Here is a 17,853-nt window from a genome sequence, read left to right on the forward strand (position 1 = left end):
GTAGGAAAAACTGTGCTATTGCTGAGCAACAGGGGTCCAGAGAGGCAGGCCCTGCCCACACACACAAAAGCAGAGCAGTTGAAAGTAGTTTGTGTGCAGTTGGAAGAAGGTGCCAGAGCAGGCAGGACATGAAAAGGGACAGATAGAAGTTCCAAACTAAAGAAGAAAGTCCCCAAATCCAGAATAATGAAACAGGAGAAAGTCCCAAGAAGACCTTCTAGTCAAAGGAAGGACAGGAACCTGGAAAAGGTCCTGTTAAGTGAAATTAAGAGTGAGCAGCAGAGGAAGTCTCCACGCTTCAAGCTTAAAGGAAGAAAAGCTGCAGGAATCAGATTTATTGTGAGAGGCCAGAAGGTCCAAAGAGACAGCTGAAGGTCTGTAACTCTTTACTATGGGCATGTGAAGCAGTGGTGTACTATTGACAGCTGAGTCAGTGAGAGAGAGTACGTGGAAGAAAGCTTGAATGCATGTGACAATCCAGGAGAGAGGAACATCGGAAGGAGAATTCAAAACCCTTCAGGTGAACCCTTGCGGAAGATGTCTGAGTGAAAGTGTCGATTTAGGAGAAGATTCTAAAGCGAGTTCTGGGAGAGCGAAGATTGGACAGCCTTGTGTGAAAGACAGAGTTCAGTGAGACTGACTGGATCACGGTGTCACAAGCATCTGAGGGGGAGTTGAGGAGAGATCCACAGCATCTGGTTGGGGTGGCATCTGTCACTTGGTTTCAGAGTGTGGTGTGTCTGATCACAGGTCACCTAGTGGTTTACTTGGACTGTGTATTGTGAACATTAGAGTATAAGATAGTTTTTGTACCTTGTGTTAACCTTAAAAATCTGCATATATCTGTAAAGGTATAGTTGTGGGTGAAGGATATTGTAATTTAGTTCATTTTTCTGGTTTAATAAATGTTTTATTCTTTTGTTAAAATTTCATCAGCCGACTCCGGTGACTCTGTTCAGTAGCCACTCTCCACGTATCTAAACAAAAAATAAAAGTTAGGATCTATCAAGCCAGGTTCCACCCTGGGATCAGGCTTGGTCAGTAGTAACATCAGCTGGCACCATAACACCATGAATGAATTAAAAAAAAACCCAGAGACCAATTACGTTGGCTGCCTATCACTTTCTCTTGTCTGTCTCATTTTAAAAGCAGTAAATGAAACACCATCGATCCATTACTAACAAACGAAAATGAATATATTTATTGATATGTAAAATTTTAGACAGAAGCAGAAAAACACTGGTGGAAATTAATGGGACTAAACATGCATTCCATATTATTTACAACACAGAAACGGGAAGATGGCGTATGTGCGTGGTGGCATCGTTGACACATGCGCAGAGGGTACTGGCAGGCACGGCGCAGCAGAGTGACATCATTGGATTTCTGCATATTTGCAGACCAGTGTGCATATGCAGACGGGTATCAGCAGCTATCTTGCATTGCAAGAGACACAGTGGAGATAAAATAGGTAAGGAGAAAGCTCATGTGGAGCATCAGTACTGGTAGAAAGCAGTTGGGCCGAATGGCCTGTTTCTGTGCTTTAAAAACTAGAATGAATACAAAAAATGCTGGAAATACTCAGCAGGTGTCCTTTGTTTTATTTCCTCAAAGTCAGTCACCCTGGAGTCAACCTCTGAGTCGCAGTCACTCCCCAAGCAAGAGGAAGTCCATAAAACAGTTTCAACGTTGAGCACAGTGTCACTCCCCAGAATCACTCACCAAGCACTAGCTCAATCACCTGCCCATGGTCTTCTCTGTTCCTCCCTCCCATGTCCCCCTCTCCTGTGTCCCTTTCTCCTCAGTCCCTCCCTCCTGTCTCTTCTTCGCTGCATGTGTTGATCCCACCACTGTATGTCATCGCTGCTTTGAATGCTGTGGGTCTTCCTCTTCTGATCTGCTGTCAAACACATCTGAGGCTACACATCCCATGTCGTCAGTGTGAAAGCCTCTGAGGATGAAGAATGCTATTCCCACACTAGTTTACCAGGGGGAACTGAGACAGCAGCTGCAATAAGTGCGGTTTTATTCAGATGGGACAATGACAAGTTTAAATCCCCACCTGATCTGCTGCTCAAAGTCACCTCCTTTTAACCAGTCAGTTTCCCAAGATTCAGGAAACTCAAGTTACTCCAGAAACATTTGGAGCCATTTGAATTTTAAACAATGTTCCATGCGGTGTGTAAAATGGTTACTGCCCTCAAACCTTTATGTTCATGTGATTACTTCAGAGATGACATTGATATGGGAAGCCACAGTGTACAAAGGGATTTTTATCCAAACATACCCCTGTTCATAAAAAAGCAAAAACATTGCATTTCCTATCATTTGCAAATTACTCCACAAATAAAGTTCTTAAAGAAAATTATCACACATGAACGCAAAACACTTTGTTCTTTCCAATCATTGCACACACAATCTTTAAAGTGTTCAGTTCTTATGGTACATGTGTGTGTTCTTGTTGACTGTTCATCCAGTTGTCTGCTGGTTCTTCAGGTGACGTTGTCTCTCTGGGGAATGTTGTCGTGGCGAGTGTTGTTGCTGTGGTAATTATTGCCGCTGATCCGTTGCATTTATTGGGGAACGGTTGACCTCTGGGACTGATGGTCGTTCAGTTCCTTGCTCAGTTGGTGAAATCGGATCTGCTTCATCAGTTGTCTGCTGTGAAGGAGCAGCTTCTCCGGTTGCATGTAGATGTCTGTGGTTGTGAAGATAGATCTGGTCGTTCACCGTGTACGATCAAGGTGACAACTTCTCTACACAGTTGCCAAGTGAGCTGATTTTGTTGAGTGCGTTGAATGTTTTCACTCTGACCGGCTCTCCAACTCTCAGCTCTGGCAACAATGTGGCAGCTTTATCAAAGTGAAATTTGTCTTTCTGTTGTTTCACTTTGATCTTGTCACTCACTCCCTGTCAATACTTCTGCCCTCAGTAGTTTTTTAGCTGTTGGAAGAGTAGTCTGGGTGCAGCGTGACATTATTCGCTGGACTGGACAAATTTCTATGCCTTCAGTAGGTGTGTTTCTCCACTCTAAGATTGCTCTGTGCACCTCTGCGCTGGATCTAGTCGATTTTTTGATGATCCCTTTGGCAATTTTCACCGCTGTCTCAGCCTTTCCATTTGACTGGGGATAGTGTGGAGATGATGTGTGGTGCTGAATTTCCCAATCACTCATCAAGTGTCTGAATTCTCCCCTTGTGAATTGAGGGTCATTGTCGCTCATCACAATGTCAGGAATGCCATGACGACTGAAGTGTGCTTTCAGGCGTCTACAATCTCACTGGTAGTCGTTGACGTCAGCTGGTCTAACTCCAAGTCGTCTGAATAGCAGTCGACTGTGACGAGATAATCAGTTCCAGTGAGAGTGAAGAGGTCAACTCCAAGCTTCATCCATGGTGTGTCTGGGACGTCATGAGTCATGAGCAGCTCTTTATCTTGCTTAGCTTGATGTTCATTACAAACATTGCACTGGCTGATGTGGTCCTTAATCTCATTGCTCATGTTTGGCCAGTGGAGCACTTCTCTTGCCTTCCTCAAACTAGACTCGATTCCCTGATGGTTTGTGTGGATGTGCTTCAGCATCTCTTTTCTCATCTCTTTAAAGATAATGATCATAGTCCCTTTGTACAAGATGCCATCTTGGGCGATCACTTCATCTCTCTGCCCAATACTCTCCTACAGCAACAGGTGTGTCTCTGATGGTTTCAGGCCATCCTTTCATCACAACTTCCTGTAACATTTGAAGAGTTGTATCAGAGCATGTCGTGCTGTTGCTTGTTGAATCTGCAAGATTTCACACTCTGTACTATGATCAACATTCCTCAAAGAGAGTGCAGCTCTCAATAGCATGTCGGTGATGTTCATCTGCTTCTCTTGCTTGTACTTCACTTCCAAGTGATATCACTGCAAATGAAGTAACAACCTTTGCAATCGCTTTGGAGCAGATGGAAGCGGTTTTAGAAAGGTGCTTTGAAGTGACTTGTGGTCAGACTGCACCATCACTTTCTCTCTTCCAAACAGGTACCGTTTGAAATGCTCACAAGGAAAGACAATAGCCAGGCTCTCTTTCTCAATCTGTGCATAGTGTTGTTCAGTTTCTGTTAACATTCTGGATACAAACACAACTGGTTGTCCTTGCTGCATGAGGGTTGCTCCAAGTCCTGTTTCACTGCCATCTCACTGCAGAGTGACTTCATCACTGACATCATCGTACCTCAGCACTGGCGTTGTCGTCACTAATTGGTTGATGTGAGTGAAAGTTGCTTCTTGTTCTGTGCCCCAATACCTCAGAACATCCTTTGCACTGAACTTGTGTAGACATTCACACTCTGACGACAATTTGGGCAAAGAGATCCCATGTGATGTTCACTGATGTTCCTGAAGGTCCAGAAAGTGTGTGAAGGCTTTATTACAGAACTCACACAACAATAGGATTTCTCCCCTCTGAGTGCATTGATGGACCAGGAGATAAGTTGATTGCGAGAGCCTCACACCTGAACGGTTTCTCTCCAGTATGACTCTACTGTTGCTTCAGGAAATCAGCAGACTGGTTGAAAGCTGTCGCACAAACATTGCACCTGAAGAGTTTCTTCCCCTGACAATCCTCTGGTGTCCCAGGAAAGTCTTTGATGAAGCAGCTGAAGATGTTTGGGCTTAGGTCACCATCCTGAGCAATGCCTGTAGTGATGTCCTGGGAGTGAGATGATTGACCTCCAACAACCACAACCATCTTCTTTTGTGTTATGTATGACTCCAACTAGTGGAGAGTTTTCTCCTGATTCCTATTGACTCCAGTTTTGCTAGGGGTTCTTGATGCCACACTCGGTCACATGTTGCCTTGGTGTCAAGGCCAGTCATTCTCAACTCTTGAGTTCAGCTCGTTTGTCCATGTTTGGACCAAGGCTGTGATGAGGTCAGGAGCTGCCTAGCCCTGGCAGAACCCATTCTGTGCCCTTGCCATCATCACTGCTACTTCCAATTGGTAATTTGGTGTTCAACATAGAGGAAACACTGATTCATCAGCTGAGGGGGTGGGCATTTGCGGTAAGTTATAATCAGCAGGAGGTTTGCTTGCCCATATTCGACCTGATGCCATGAGACTTCATAGGTTTTGGAGTTAATGTTGAGGATTCCAAAGGTAACTCCCTCCCGACTGTATACCACTGTGTCTGCAATCTCTGGTGCGTCTGTCCTGCTGGAGGGACAGGACATACCCAGTGAAGGTGTTGGTGGTATCTGGGACAATGTTTGCAGGGTATGAGTATGGCTGTGTCAGGTTTTTGCTTCATTAGTCTCTGGGACAGCTCTCCCAATTTTGGCACAAGCCCCTAGATGTTAGTAATGAGGACTCTGCAGGGTCAACAGGGCTGGATGAGCCATTGTCGTTTCCTAGGTCGATGCCAAATGACCCATCTGGTTTCATTGCTTTGAGATTTTGTAGTGGTTTGATACAACTGAATGGCTTGGTAAGGACAGCAGATTTCCTTCCCTAAAGGACATTAATAAACCAGATGGGTTTTTATGACAATGGACAATGTTACATGGTCACCATTACTGAGACTAGCTTTGAATTCCAGCTTTATTAATTGACGTTAAATTCCACAAGCTGCAGTGGTGGGATTTGAACCCAAGTCCCCAGAGCGTTAGCCTGGGCTTCAGGATTACTAACCCAGTGACTACAGCACCGCCTCCTCCCAGTTCGAGATTGTTCCACAGTGAGCGCTATTCTACTATTCCCCTGGATGAGGCATCAGATACAAGTCATTTCTTTTTCCTCACTTGACTGTTACACACCCTCTGTTTCCAGCAGGGACACTGGATAGTGACCAGGAGCAGACACTGTGGCTACTTTCTTTCCTCCACCCAGCCCCCATCTTCCCAGGCACCGTGAGGGCAATGGAAGTGACAGTTGGACGAAGTGTAAAACGGGCTATCAATTCACTATGAGCTTGTGTTGTGCTGGTGAAGACCAGTTTTACCCTTAGATTATGTGTTTAATGTAAAAAACACTCCGGAGAAATGTTAATTCAATTGGGTTTTCCAAAATTATTTGACAAAAACACATGGGAAACAACGTTTTTCCTCAAGTCACTGCCGATTCTTTCACCAATAACCTTTTATCTGCAACCTCAATTTATCAACCCTTCTGCCAATGGAAACAGTTTCTCTTTATTTACAAAAAACTACTGCGGATGCTGGAAATCCAAAACAAAAACAGAATTACCTGGAAAAACTCAGCAGGTCTGGCAGCATCGGTGGAGAAGTTGAAGGGTCGTGAGGACTCGAAACGTCGACTCTTTTCTTCTTCACCGATGCTGCCAGACCTGCTGAGTTTTTCCAGGTAATTCTGTTTTTGTTTCTCTTTATTTACTCTGTTTAAACCCTTCATTATTTTAAACATCTCTAACAAATTTCCTCTTAGCCTTCTCTGCTCTAAGGGAAACAATCCCAGCTTCTCCGGTCTATCCATGTAACTGTAATCCCTCAATCCTGGGACATTCCAGCAAATCTCTTCTTTATAAAAACAAAAAACTACTGCGGATGCTGGAAATCCAAAACAAAAACAAAAACAGAATTACCTGGAAAAACTCAGCAGGTCTGGCAGCATCGGTGGAGAAGAAAAGAGTTGACGTTTTGAGTCCAATGACCCTTCAATAGAACTGAGTGTAGTTAGGAGAGGGGTGAAATATAAGCTGGTTTAAGGTGGGGGGTGGGGTGGGGGGAGAGAAGTTGAGGGTGGGGTGGTTGTAGGGACAAGCAAGCAGTGATAGGAGCAGATAATCAAAAGATGTCACAGACAAAAGGATCAAAGAGGTGTTGTAGGGACAAGCAAGCAGTGATACCACCTTCAACACCTCTTTGATCGTTTATCTGTGACATATTTTGATTATCTGCTCCTATCACTGCTTGCTTGTCCCTACAACCACCCCACCCTCAACTTCTCTCCCCCCGCCCCCCACCTTAAACCAGCTTATATTTCACCCCTCTCCTAATTACACTCAGTTCTATTGAAGGGTCATTGGACTCAAAACGTCAACTCTTTTCTTCTCCACCGATGCTGCCAAATCTCTTCTTTACTTCTCCAAAATACAGAGATAGGGGGGTGGGAGGACTTGGAGGGATTCGAAAAGACAGGAAACATCCAGATCCCAACACACAGACAGAACTGACCATTCACAGTCCACAGGATAATAACCAGCTCCCAACACACACACACACAACTCAACAATAGGAAATCAGTAAGAATCCTCAGGCACTCTGCACCTCCCAGATAATTACACCTCACCTTCTCATATTCAGTAATGAGCCATCAACAAAAGTCAGCCTGTAAATCAGAAGGGAAATGCTTCCAATAAACACACTCAATATCCAACACACAGCTCCAGGCAAACAGTTCAGCACAAAGCACCGAGTAAACAGCTCTCTCAGCTGGATGTTCTCACACAGCATAAGGGGCATTTCCAGACCTGATTCTCCACAGGATAGTCAGGCTGCCTGAAGATTAGTGTGGATATTATGTGATGTAATTATTATAAATTGTGTTCGTTCACTCACCATCTCCTGAGTTGGTTTTGAGTCCCTACAGGAAGTGAAGCAGCTGTGGAACAGGAAGAGGAGAGAATGGGCAGAGTGGGTGGGGCTCTCTGATTGACGTCTCTCACAGCCAATCCAAATATTTCTGGAGTAACCTGAGTTTCCTGAAGTTTGGGAAACTGACCGGTGAAACGGAGGCGACTTTGAGCAGCAGATCAGGTGGGGATTTAAACTTGTCATTGTCCCATCTGAATAAAACCTCACTTATTGCAGCTGCTGTCTCAGTTCCCCCGGTAAATGTTTGACAGAGATTTCTAGTGTGGGAATAGCATTCTTCATCCTCGGAGACTTTCAAACTGACAACATCAGTGTGGGATGTGTAGCCTTGGATGACATGCACAGGAGAGAGGGACACAGGAGAGAGGGAGAAATTGACAGTGCCCAGGGAGTCCAGGGATTGTCTCCTGTTGAGGTCCAGCTCCCCTTAGCTCTAATTTATGAGAATCAACATCCCCTAATCCAGCTCCTCTCCTTGGATGTCCTGGTCCATTCACCTCTCCTGGGATGTCCCGGTGCATTCACTTCTCCCAGTTCCTCTCCTGGGCTATCCCAGTCTAGACCTTGTTTGAGAGTGATATTGTTCAGTGTGCAGTACATTAGGATGATTGTGATCATTCTCTCTCTCTGGGGAAAACTGCTATCCATCCCCAGGTGTAGCCAGTACCTGAAACGGTTCTTCAACATCCCACTAGCTTCTTTCTGTGAGCTGCCTCAGAGAGACACAGGCATCAATAAACAACACCACCTCCTCAGTGTGTGGTGTATGAAATGGTGGCATCAGCCACGGAAGGGTTCTTTAGTGCAGCCTTGGCAAATGGAGTGCAGCTGACAAACTGAGTGAAGACTTGGTGTTTGGTGAGAGGGGAGTTCGGTGAAGGGGGGAAAGGAGTTAATACCTTTCTCACCCCACAGAACTTGGTTCTTTGCTCTACTACAGGGAAAGGAGCTAGCTGTTTGGTGAGCAGTAAGTAGGTAAGTTCTATCCCTAAGGTTTAAAACAGTACACAAATTGGTGATAAAGTTAATGAAATATATAAGGAAGCAACAATAAATAAGTGATTAATACAATTCAGTAATTATTTAAAACACATTAAGGATGGCAGGACAGGTGATGTGTCAAGGCTGCAGCATGTGGGATCTCCTGAATAACATTGTGATCCAGGGCAAACACATCTGCAGTAAGTGTTTGCAGCTTGAGGAACTTCGGCTCAGAGTCATCAAGCTGGAGGCTGAGCTGCAGTTACTGCGACACATCAGGAAGGAGGAAAGTTTCCTGAATGCTCTATACCAGGAGGCAGTCACACCACTTAGGATAGGGTCTTCTGATTTGGTCAGTGGTCAGGGACAGGAGGGTGTGACTGCGAGTGAGGCAGGTAAGGGGACCCAGAGGGCAGGAGTGTAAGCCACTGCAACTGTCAAACAGGTTTGAGGTTCTCTCAGCTTATTTGGATGAGAGTTGGGGCTGCAGGGTGGATGAGCAAACTGACCAGGGCACCATGGTACAGGAAGCCATTAAATGGGGGAACAAAAATGGACGTGATGGTAGTAGGGGACAGGATAATGAGGGGGATTAACACTGTTCTCTGTAACAAAGAGCAAGAGTCCAGGCGGCTGTGTTGCCTGCCCAGTGCCAGCGTTCGGGGCATCTGCTCAGGACTGGAGAGAAACTTGCAGTGGGAGGGGGAGGATCTGGTGGACATGGTCCATGTAGGTACCAACGACATAGGCAGGATTAGGAAGGTGACTCTGCATAGTCAGTATGATGAGCTAGGCACCAAATTAAGAAGCAGAACCTCAAAGATAATTTCTGGATCATTACCTGAGCCACATGCAAATTGGCATAGGACAAATAAGATTAGAGAAATGAATGCATGGCTCAAAGACTGGTGTGGGAGAAGTGGGTTCCGATTTGTGTGGCACTGGCACCAGTATTGGGGAAAGTGGTCTACACCTGAACCGTGCAGGGGCTGGTGTCCTCGCGAGCCGCATAACTAGGGAAGTAGAGAGGGTTTTAAACTGAATAGTGGGGACAAGGGATCAAATTTGGGAAGATGTGGTAAACCAAAGAGTAGAGACAAGGCAAGAGAGACAGGGAAATGATAAAACGACTGTGTCAGGAAGGGACAGACAGTACAATTCTAAGAGCAAATCAGCAGATAAGGCTGGATGCTACAAAAATAATAAAAGGGTAAAACCAAAGGCTCTGTATCTAAATGCACGTTGAATTCGAAACAAAACAGATGAACTGGTAGCGCAAATAGAAATTAATAAGTACGATCTGATAGCCATTCCAGAGACATGGCTACAGGATGACTTGGATTGGGACCTGAATATTGAAGGATATGACATTTAGGAAGGACAGAAAGTTAGGAAAAAGTGCAGGGCTGGCTTCGTTAATTAATGATGGCATTAGCACATAAGAGAGGGATGACCTAAGTTCAGGAAACCAGGATGCAGAAGCAGTTTGGGTTGAGATGAGGAATAATAAAGGCAAGAAGTCACTTGTGGGAGTGGTGTACAGGCCTCCTAATTGTAACTACACAGTAGGACAGAGTATAAAAGAAGAGATAATGGGAGCTTGCCAGAAAGGTACAGCAATAATCATGGGGGATTTTAATCTGCATATAGACTGGAAAAATCAGATGGGCAAAGGTAGTGTAGATGAGGAGTTCATTGAATGTTTTCGGGATAGTTTCTGAGAACAGCACATTCTCTAGCCAACCAGAGAGCAGGTTATAATGGACCTGGTATTGAACAACAAGATAGGATTAATTGGTAACCTCATAGTGAAGGCACCCCTGGGTAGCAGCAATCGTAATATGATTGAATTTTATATTCATTTTGAGGGAGAAATGAATGCGTCCAAGACTAGTGTTTTAAACTTAAATAAGGGCAATTATGAGGGCATGAACGAAGAAGTGAATTGGCAAATAAGGTTAAGGGATATGTCAATAGAAGTTCAGTGGCAGACTTTTAAAGGGATATTTTAGAATACACTGAATATATACATTCCAATGAGAAAGAAAAATTCCAAGGGGAGGGCCCACCAGCCGTGGTTAACTAAAAAAGTTAAAGGCAGTATCAAACTTAAAGAAAAAGCATATGATTGTGCAAAGACGGGTGGCAGGTCAGACGATTGGAAAGAATATAAAGAATAGCAAAGAACGACAACAAGATTAATAAGGAAACATTAGAGTATGAGAGAAAGCTAGCTAGCAATATAAAGATAGATAGTAAGAGTTTCTATAGATATTTAAATAAGAAAAGAATTAACAAAGTGAGCATGGTCCTATAGAAAGTGCGTCTGGGAATTGACAATGGAAAGTAGGGAGATGGCGGATGAATTAAACAGATATTTTGCTTCGGTCTTCACTACAGAGGACACAGGTAACATCCCAGAAGTAGCTGTGAATCAGGAAATGGAAGGGAGGGAGGAACACGGAAAAATTACAATCACGAGGGAAGTGGTATTGAGCAAATTGGGGTTGTGGGATGACAAATCTCCAGGTCTGGTTGGACTTCATCCTAAGGTCTTGAAAGCAATAGCTAATGAGATAATTGATGCACTGGTTTTAATTTTCCAAAATTCCCTAGATTCATGTGACTCCTTCAAAGATTTGCAATAAGTTAGTTAAACATGATTTCCCTTTCACAAAACCATGTTGATTCTGCCTGACTGCCTTGAACTTTTCTAAGTGCCCTGCTATAACATCTTTAATAATATCTTCTAACATGTTTCCCTGCAACAGATGTTAGACTAACTGGCCTGTAGTTTCCTGCTTTCTGTCTCCCTCCCTTTTTGAATAAAGGAGTTGTATTTGCTACTTTCCAGTCTAATGAAACCAACACAAAGGAAGATGGTTGTGGTTGCTGGAGGTCGGTCATCTCAGCTCCAGGACATCACAGCAGGAGTTCCTCAGGGTAGTGTCCTTGGCCCAACCATCTTCAATTGCTTCATCAATGACCTTCCTTCCATCATAAGGTCAGAACAGGGGATGTTCGCTGATGATTGCAAAATGTTCTGCACCATTTGTGACTCCTCAGATACTGAAGCAGCCCATGTCCAAATGCAGCAAGACCTGGACAATATCCAGGCTTGGGCTGACAAGTGGCAAGTAACATTCACGCCACACAAGTGTCAGGCAATGATCATCTCCAACAAGAGAGAATCCAACCATCGTGCCTTGATGTTCAATGGCATTACCATCACTGAATCCCCCACTATCAACATCCTGGGGGTTACCATTGACCCAAAACTGAACTGGACAGCCATATAAATACTATGGCTACAAGAGCAGGTCAAAGGCTAAGAATAGTGCGGCGAGTAACTCAGCCCCTTCAGCAAAGGAGGAGAGGATGTTGGAGGAAATCATGTTTCCTTTTTCTGTTTTACAGGAGGATTGCACCATACTACACCAGAGAATACAGAGAGGATAGACACCGCAGATAGATTCTGACCATCACCCAAGCAACAACTGCACAACTGTGGGAAGACAATCCCTTCATAGCAATGCTCAACATAGAGAAGGTTGGGCAGTGAAACCATCATCTGGAAATCGGTTGGGTCAGGGGAGCTTTGACATATCATCAAATCTGAAACTGGTCAGTGGTGTGGAGTCTTCCATCAGAACCAACCTTTCCGAAGGTTTGGCTGTGGGTGATCGGTCAGGGTGAGGCTAAGAAGAAGTGTGAGTGGGCTGCAAATGTGGTGAGAGCTTCAATCATTCATCGAGCCTCATGAACCACTGACTCATTCGCACAGGTGAGAGGCTGTTGAAGTGAAGTGTGTGAGAAGGTCTCCACAGACGCATAGATCCCCTAACACACTAGGTGCATCTGTTGCATCATCTGTAACACAAGGGCAGCTACATGGCAGAGAAACCATTGAAGTGTGAGATGTGCGACCAAGCCTTCGCCCAGTTATCTACACTCGTGAATCACCAACACATTCACGCTGGGGAGAAACCGTTCACATGCGGGGCGTGTAACGGATTATTCTCTGTCATCGAACCTCCGCACACACCAATGCATTCAGGCCAGGGAGAGAGCATTCAAGTGAGGTTTGCAGTAAAGATTTTGTGAAGTTAAAGAGGCTCCTGATAGACCAGAGAATTCACACAGGCGAGAATCCCTTCAAGTGAGGTGTGTGACCAAGCCACCTTGAAGTCAGGGAACCTCCGCGTACACCAATGCATGCACACTGGGGAGAAATCATTCAAGTGTGAGATTTGCAACAGGGGCTTTGCACAGTCATCGCCCCCTGATGAGTCACTGCTGTGTTCACACAGAGAAGAAAACATTCACTTGTGAGATGTGCAACAAATCATTCTCCAGGTCGTCGACCTTCCGCATACATTGCATTCACATCAGAGAGAAACCATTCACGTGCGATGTGTGGAACAAATCCTTCTCAAGCTCATTGAAGCTCCTGCTACATCAGAGGATTCACACAGGAGAAACCATTCAAATGTGAGGTGTGTGACAAGGCTTCCACACGGTCAGCTATTTCCTGATCCATCAACATACTCATACACGGAGAAGGAAGTGATCTTTGTGACAGAGAGGGTATGAGTTCAGAAGCTCAGCTGGAGGTTGAATAGAGCAAATATTGTTGGAGATGAGAGTGGAGGGGGAATGAAGAGGAGTTTAAGGAATGTAGGAACTGGAGTAATCCCTCAAGCCTTTTATGTCAGTTAGGTCATGGCTGATCTGTAACTGAACTCTGTCCACCTGTCTTGGCTCTGTAACCCTGAACATTTCCTCATCAGAGTTTTGAAATTTTCGACTGTTTCCCAGACTCAACAGCTTTTGTGGGGAGAGTTCCAGATTTCCAGTACTGTTCTGGAGCATAGTTATGATATGCATTTTTTTGAAAAATTGTTTTGAAGATCACATTTTATAATTCTTGGACTGAGTTTAAAAACTTCGCAAAGTGGACTCTGAGGGTCATGTGACTTTCTCCTTGTGGATTCGGGCTGTAACCCCTTCAGCCAGACAAAGAGGAGACATCCTCAGACATATACATTTAAAATTCATTGAGTGTTCCAAAAGTGTAAACAGAAACTCATTGACTTGATGGCTTTTCCTCCAAACACAAAGACACTGAAAAGCCACTTTAAAGTGTGAACAACCTTAGCCCTTTGATCACTACACGGGGTAAGGAGACTTTGGATAACTGTAATGGAATTACCACATGCCTTTTTGGAAAGTGACTGAGCTTTCTTGTGCAGGTCACATGGGTGATGGTGACCATTTTGCCTTACCGACAAAAAACATTGAAAAGGGCAGGAAAAGACAGATCCACAGAGAACCATCTTGAAGCTTTGACCAGGGAGAGATGGAGAAAAACATCTAAGATAGGTCCTGGTCTGCTGCAAAGTAACAGGCAGCTAAACGTGCCACACCAGTGGAACAGAAGTAAGGAACGTTCTCTCCTCCCTGTAAACCTGATTCCATCTATTAAGCTCACCTGTTAAAGTAACCTTGGGCAATTTGACAGTAGAAGCCATCATAGATGCAGTGACAACTCTGCAATCCCAAGACCTTCACTTCAGACAATGCAACGTCTCAACTTTAAAACCTATCAGACCTGCACCGAATATGGACTGAACTGATCAATTTTTATAAGTATTATTTTATCTTCATCTGTAATTAATCTTTGTGTATATGTGTAAGTGCTATCATTTTTCCTTAAGTCAATTCCAGAGCAAGAGTGTCAAAATAAACCTTGCAAGTACAAAAGACTTTGCTGCTGGGTTATTGTAAATTGACTTGCTCACTCCAAGGGTAAGAAATACACTCTCACATAGAAATATATTGTTCATGGGCAACTTTGGGGAAACACCTTTTAAAGCGATGTAAAGTGATGTAGTATTCTGTAGTATGCCTGTAGAATTCTGGGAGTGTCCCCTGATGTGGATGTGCGTGTTAGTAAAGTGAGCCAGCTCTCAGGAGTGGGTATGGATAGAATCGGACCCCGCTTTAGTTGATGTGAATTATAGACAGATCCTCTTCAGGTGATGGGTGTTTGACTAATACCATGGGTAATGTTTGTACTCTCTTGTCTGGGAGGACTACTATCCTGAGTATGGTGAGAGAGTGGGGCTGAGTCTCTACAGACCTGAGTTCCCACAGCCCATCATACCTCGATGTAATAATGGTGTGATATATTCACCTTACACTCTTCCAAGTTTCATTTCATGTTCTGGAAAAGATGTTGAGTCATTTTCAAATGCTTTATTATTTTAGTTGATTCAAATTTGGGTGTAAGCTGAATGTTGTGTTGTTTGTTTGCTATTCTACCAATCTTTTGTACAGATTTATAATGCAAAATAAATTCCTTTTTTTGCTTAATCCAAAGCACCTGATTTCTCAGCATGGTGTGTTCCTATTTACTGAAACATTGAGCCTATAGCTAAGAGTCCTGTGCACAATTTATTGGTCATAGGAAATAGGAGTAGGCTATTCAGTCCCTCAAGCTTGCTCCACCATTCAACTAGATCATGGCTGACCTTCTACATCAATACCATTTTCCTGCACTATCCCCATATCCTGTGATATCTTTAATATCTAGAAATCTATCGATCTCTGTCCTGAACATACTTAATGACTGAGCCTCCACAGCCCTCTGGGGTAGAGAATTCCAAAGATTCACCACCCTCTCAGAGTGAAAAAATTCCTCCTCATCGCAGCTCCAAATGTCTTCCCTCTTATTCTGAGACTGTGTCACTTGGTTCTAGACCCACCCTCCACCCCCACTCCAGCCAAGGGAAATATCCTTCCTGCAGCCACCCTGTTAAACCCTGTAAGAATTTTGTATGCTTCAATAAAAGAACTCTAGAGAATATAGGCCCAGGGTCCTGTCTGTTCTCATAGGACAATCCCACCATCCCAGGGATCAGTCTGGTGAACCTTAGTTGCACTCCCTCTATGGTAAGTATATCCTTCCTTAGGTGAGGGAATGAAAACTATACACAATTCTCCAGATATGGTTTCACCAAGGCTCTATACATCTTTACTCCTGTACTCAAATCCCCTTTCAATAAAGGCCAACATCCCATTTGTCTTCCTAATAGCTTGCTGCACCTGCTGTTAGCTTTCAGTGACTTGTGACCAAGGACACCCAGGTCCCTTTGGACATCAACACTTTCCAATCTTTCACCATTTAAGAAATACTCTGCATTTCAGTTTTTACTACCAAAGTGGCTAACTTCACATTTTTCCATATTATACTCCATCTGCCAAATACTTGTCCACTCACTTAGCCTGTCTCAATCCCCTTGAAAACTCTTCATTCTCCTCGCAACTCACATTCCCACCTAGTTTTGTATCATCAACAAACTTGAAAAGATTACATTTGGTTCCAAAACCCAAATCATTAATGTCAATGAGCTCAACGTTACTATGGGCTGGTATACTTTATCAATTAGTTTATAATTTCCAGTTCACAGGATAATAATGTTTCCCTAAAAAAAAAGCTTTGCATTTATATATCAATTTTCATGGACACAAGGCATCCAAAAGCATTTTACAACCAATGAAATACTTTTTGAAGTGTAGTCAGTGTTGTAATGTAAGAAACGTGGTAGCCAATTTGTGCACAGTGTGGCAATCCTGTTAGGGATCTTTAATGTTTGAAGAGAAATGCAAATACCATGTGATTAACCAACAGACTACGCCATAGGATTTCACATTTTTAAACAAAAACAAATGCTATTGTGTATAAAATAAATAAAGCATGCATAATTACCTAACAAAGTAGTTTATAATTACTTAAGCTATGAACTCAGTTCTATTTCTTACTTCCCCTTATACATTCAATAATCTAGAAGATTTACTCATTTCTTTAGGGATCAAGCCAAAAGTATGCCAAAGCCCTCTGGAATTCATTTCAATTCTCCTCAGTGTCCAAGTTATTCTCTTTCCTTTTGGCTAAGTGACCATCTAACTTTGCTTTAATACCTCATAATTATGGCTGCCTCAGCTTCTTGTTTGGATTGCCAGCAGAAATCCACCTGCCTTTGCATAACTTTCAAGCCAACTCTGCTGACTCTTCTGTCACAAGGCCCTATGAGGACCACTGTAGGTTTCTTCCTCTAGCTTCAAACAAGGTATATCTTCCAGCTGTTTTTACCTCACAAAATCCAAACTGAGCTTGACCTCCACCTGCATTCCATGCGGTGAATGATAGAATTAGAATTTTCTCTGTTTAAATTACAGGCCTGATGAACAACGTCTTCTGTTGGCTCTCTCAATCCAATAAGATGCAGGCTATGCCAAACCAAAACTGCAACTGCCTTCTGTGAGCAAACAATCAGCTAAATTAAACAAAAGAACCTTTACCCAACTCTTTGATTCTGTGGCCCAATTTAATAATTAAAATTACTAATGGATGTGATTGCCCTCACTCCAAGCTCCCTAGGTCCATGAAGAAACGCATGTGTTCACTAATCTGCTTTCAGTACCTTTTCATCTGGAATCTACATGCATAATTTAAATCCTTTATTGAAGGGTAGACCTTCTGTCTCCATTACAAACTTAAAGATGACCCCCTTTTGTTTATTACTCACACCTCTACCCCTGACATTGTAAGCTAAACATAGGTTAGCTTTTTACTGTAATAAACTCCAAGCTTGTTTGAATTGCATTGCATTTAGAGCTATGATCAATTTCTCAGAGATGCTTTTTATATATTTGTTCATGGGATGTGGGTGTGCTGGCTAGGCCAGCATTTATTGCCCACCCCTAATTGTCATTGAGAAGGTAGTGGTGAGCTGCCTTCTTGAACTGCTGCAGTTCATGTGGTGTAGGTGATGTTAAGGAAAGAGTTCCAGGATTTTGACCCAGCGACAGTGAAGGAATAGCAATATATTTCCAAGCCAGGATGGTGTGTGGCTTGGAGGGGAACTTGCAGGTGGTGGTGTTCCCATGTATCTGCTGCCCTTGTCCTTCCAGGTGGTAGTGGTCATGGGTTTGGAAGGTGCTGCTTAAGGAGCCTTGGTGAGTTTCTGCAGTGCATCTTGTAGATGGTACACACTGCTGCCACTGTGCACCGGTGGTGGAGGGAGTGAATGGTTCTGGGTGAGGTACCAATCAAGCGGCTGCTTTGTCCTGGATGGTGACGAGCTTCTTGAGTGTTGTTGGAGCTGCACTCATCCAGGCAAGTGGAGAGTATTCCATCACACTCCTGACTTGTTCCTTGCAGATGGTGGACAGGCTTTGAGGAGTCAGGAGGTGAGTTACCGCAGGATTCATAGCCTC

The 17,853-nt window shown here is 43.7% G+C and overlaps 1 protein-coding gene and 1 long non-coding RNA gene across 3 annotated transcripts in view; one reads left to right on the forward strand and one right to left on the reverse strand.

Annotated features, from left to right (window-relative positions):
• LOC144695232 (uncharacterized) overlaps window positions 1-17,853 on the reverse strand; it is an 83,052-nt gene that overhangs the window by 48,956 nt on the left and 16,243 nt on the right. The gene's annotated exons all lie outside the window — the stretch shown is intronic.
• LOC144695295 (uncharacterized) lies at window positions 1,217-11,666 on the forward strand. The gene is made up of 3 exons (XR_013579924.1): window positions 1,217-1,471; window positions 8,506-8,565; window positions 11,426-11,666. It is a non-coding gene; the product is annotated as an uncharacterized LOC144695295 (long non-coding RNA).

This window comes from Cetorhinus maximus, chromosome 21, assembly GCF_964194155.1.
Source record: "Cetorhinus maximus chromosome 21, sCetMax3.hap1.1, whole genome shotgun sequence".
NCBI classification, from domain to species: domain Eukaryota; kingdom Metazoa; phylum Chordata; class Chondrichthyes; order Lamniformes; family Cetorhinidae; genus Cetorhinus; species Cetorhinus maximus.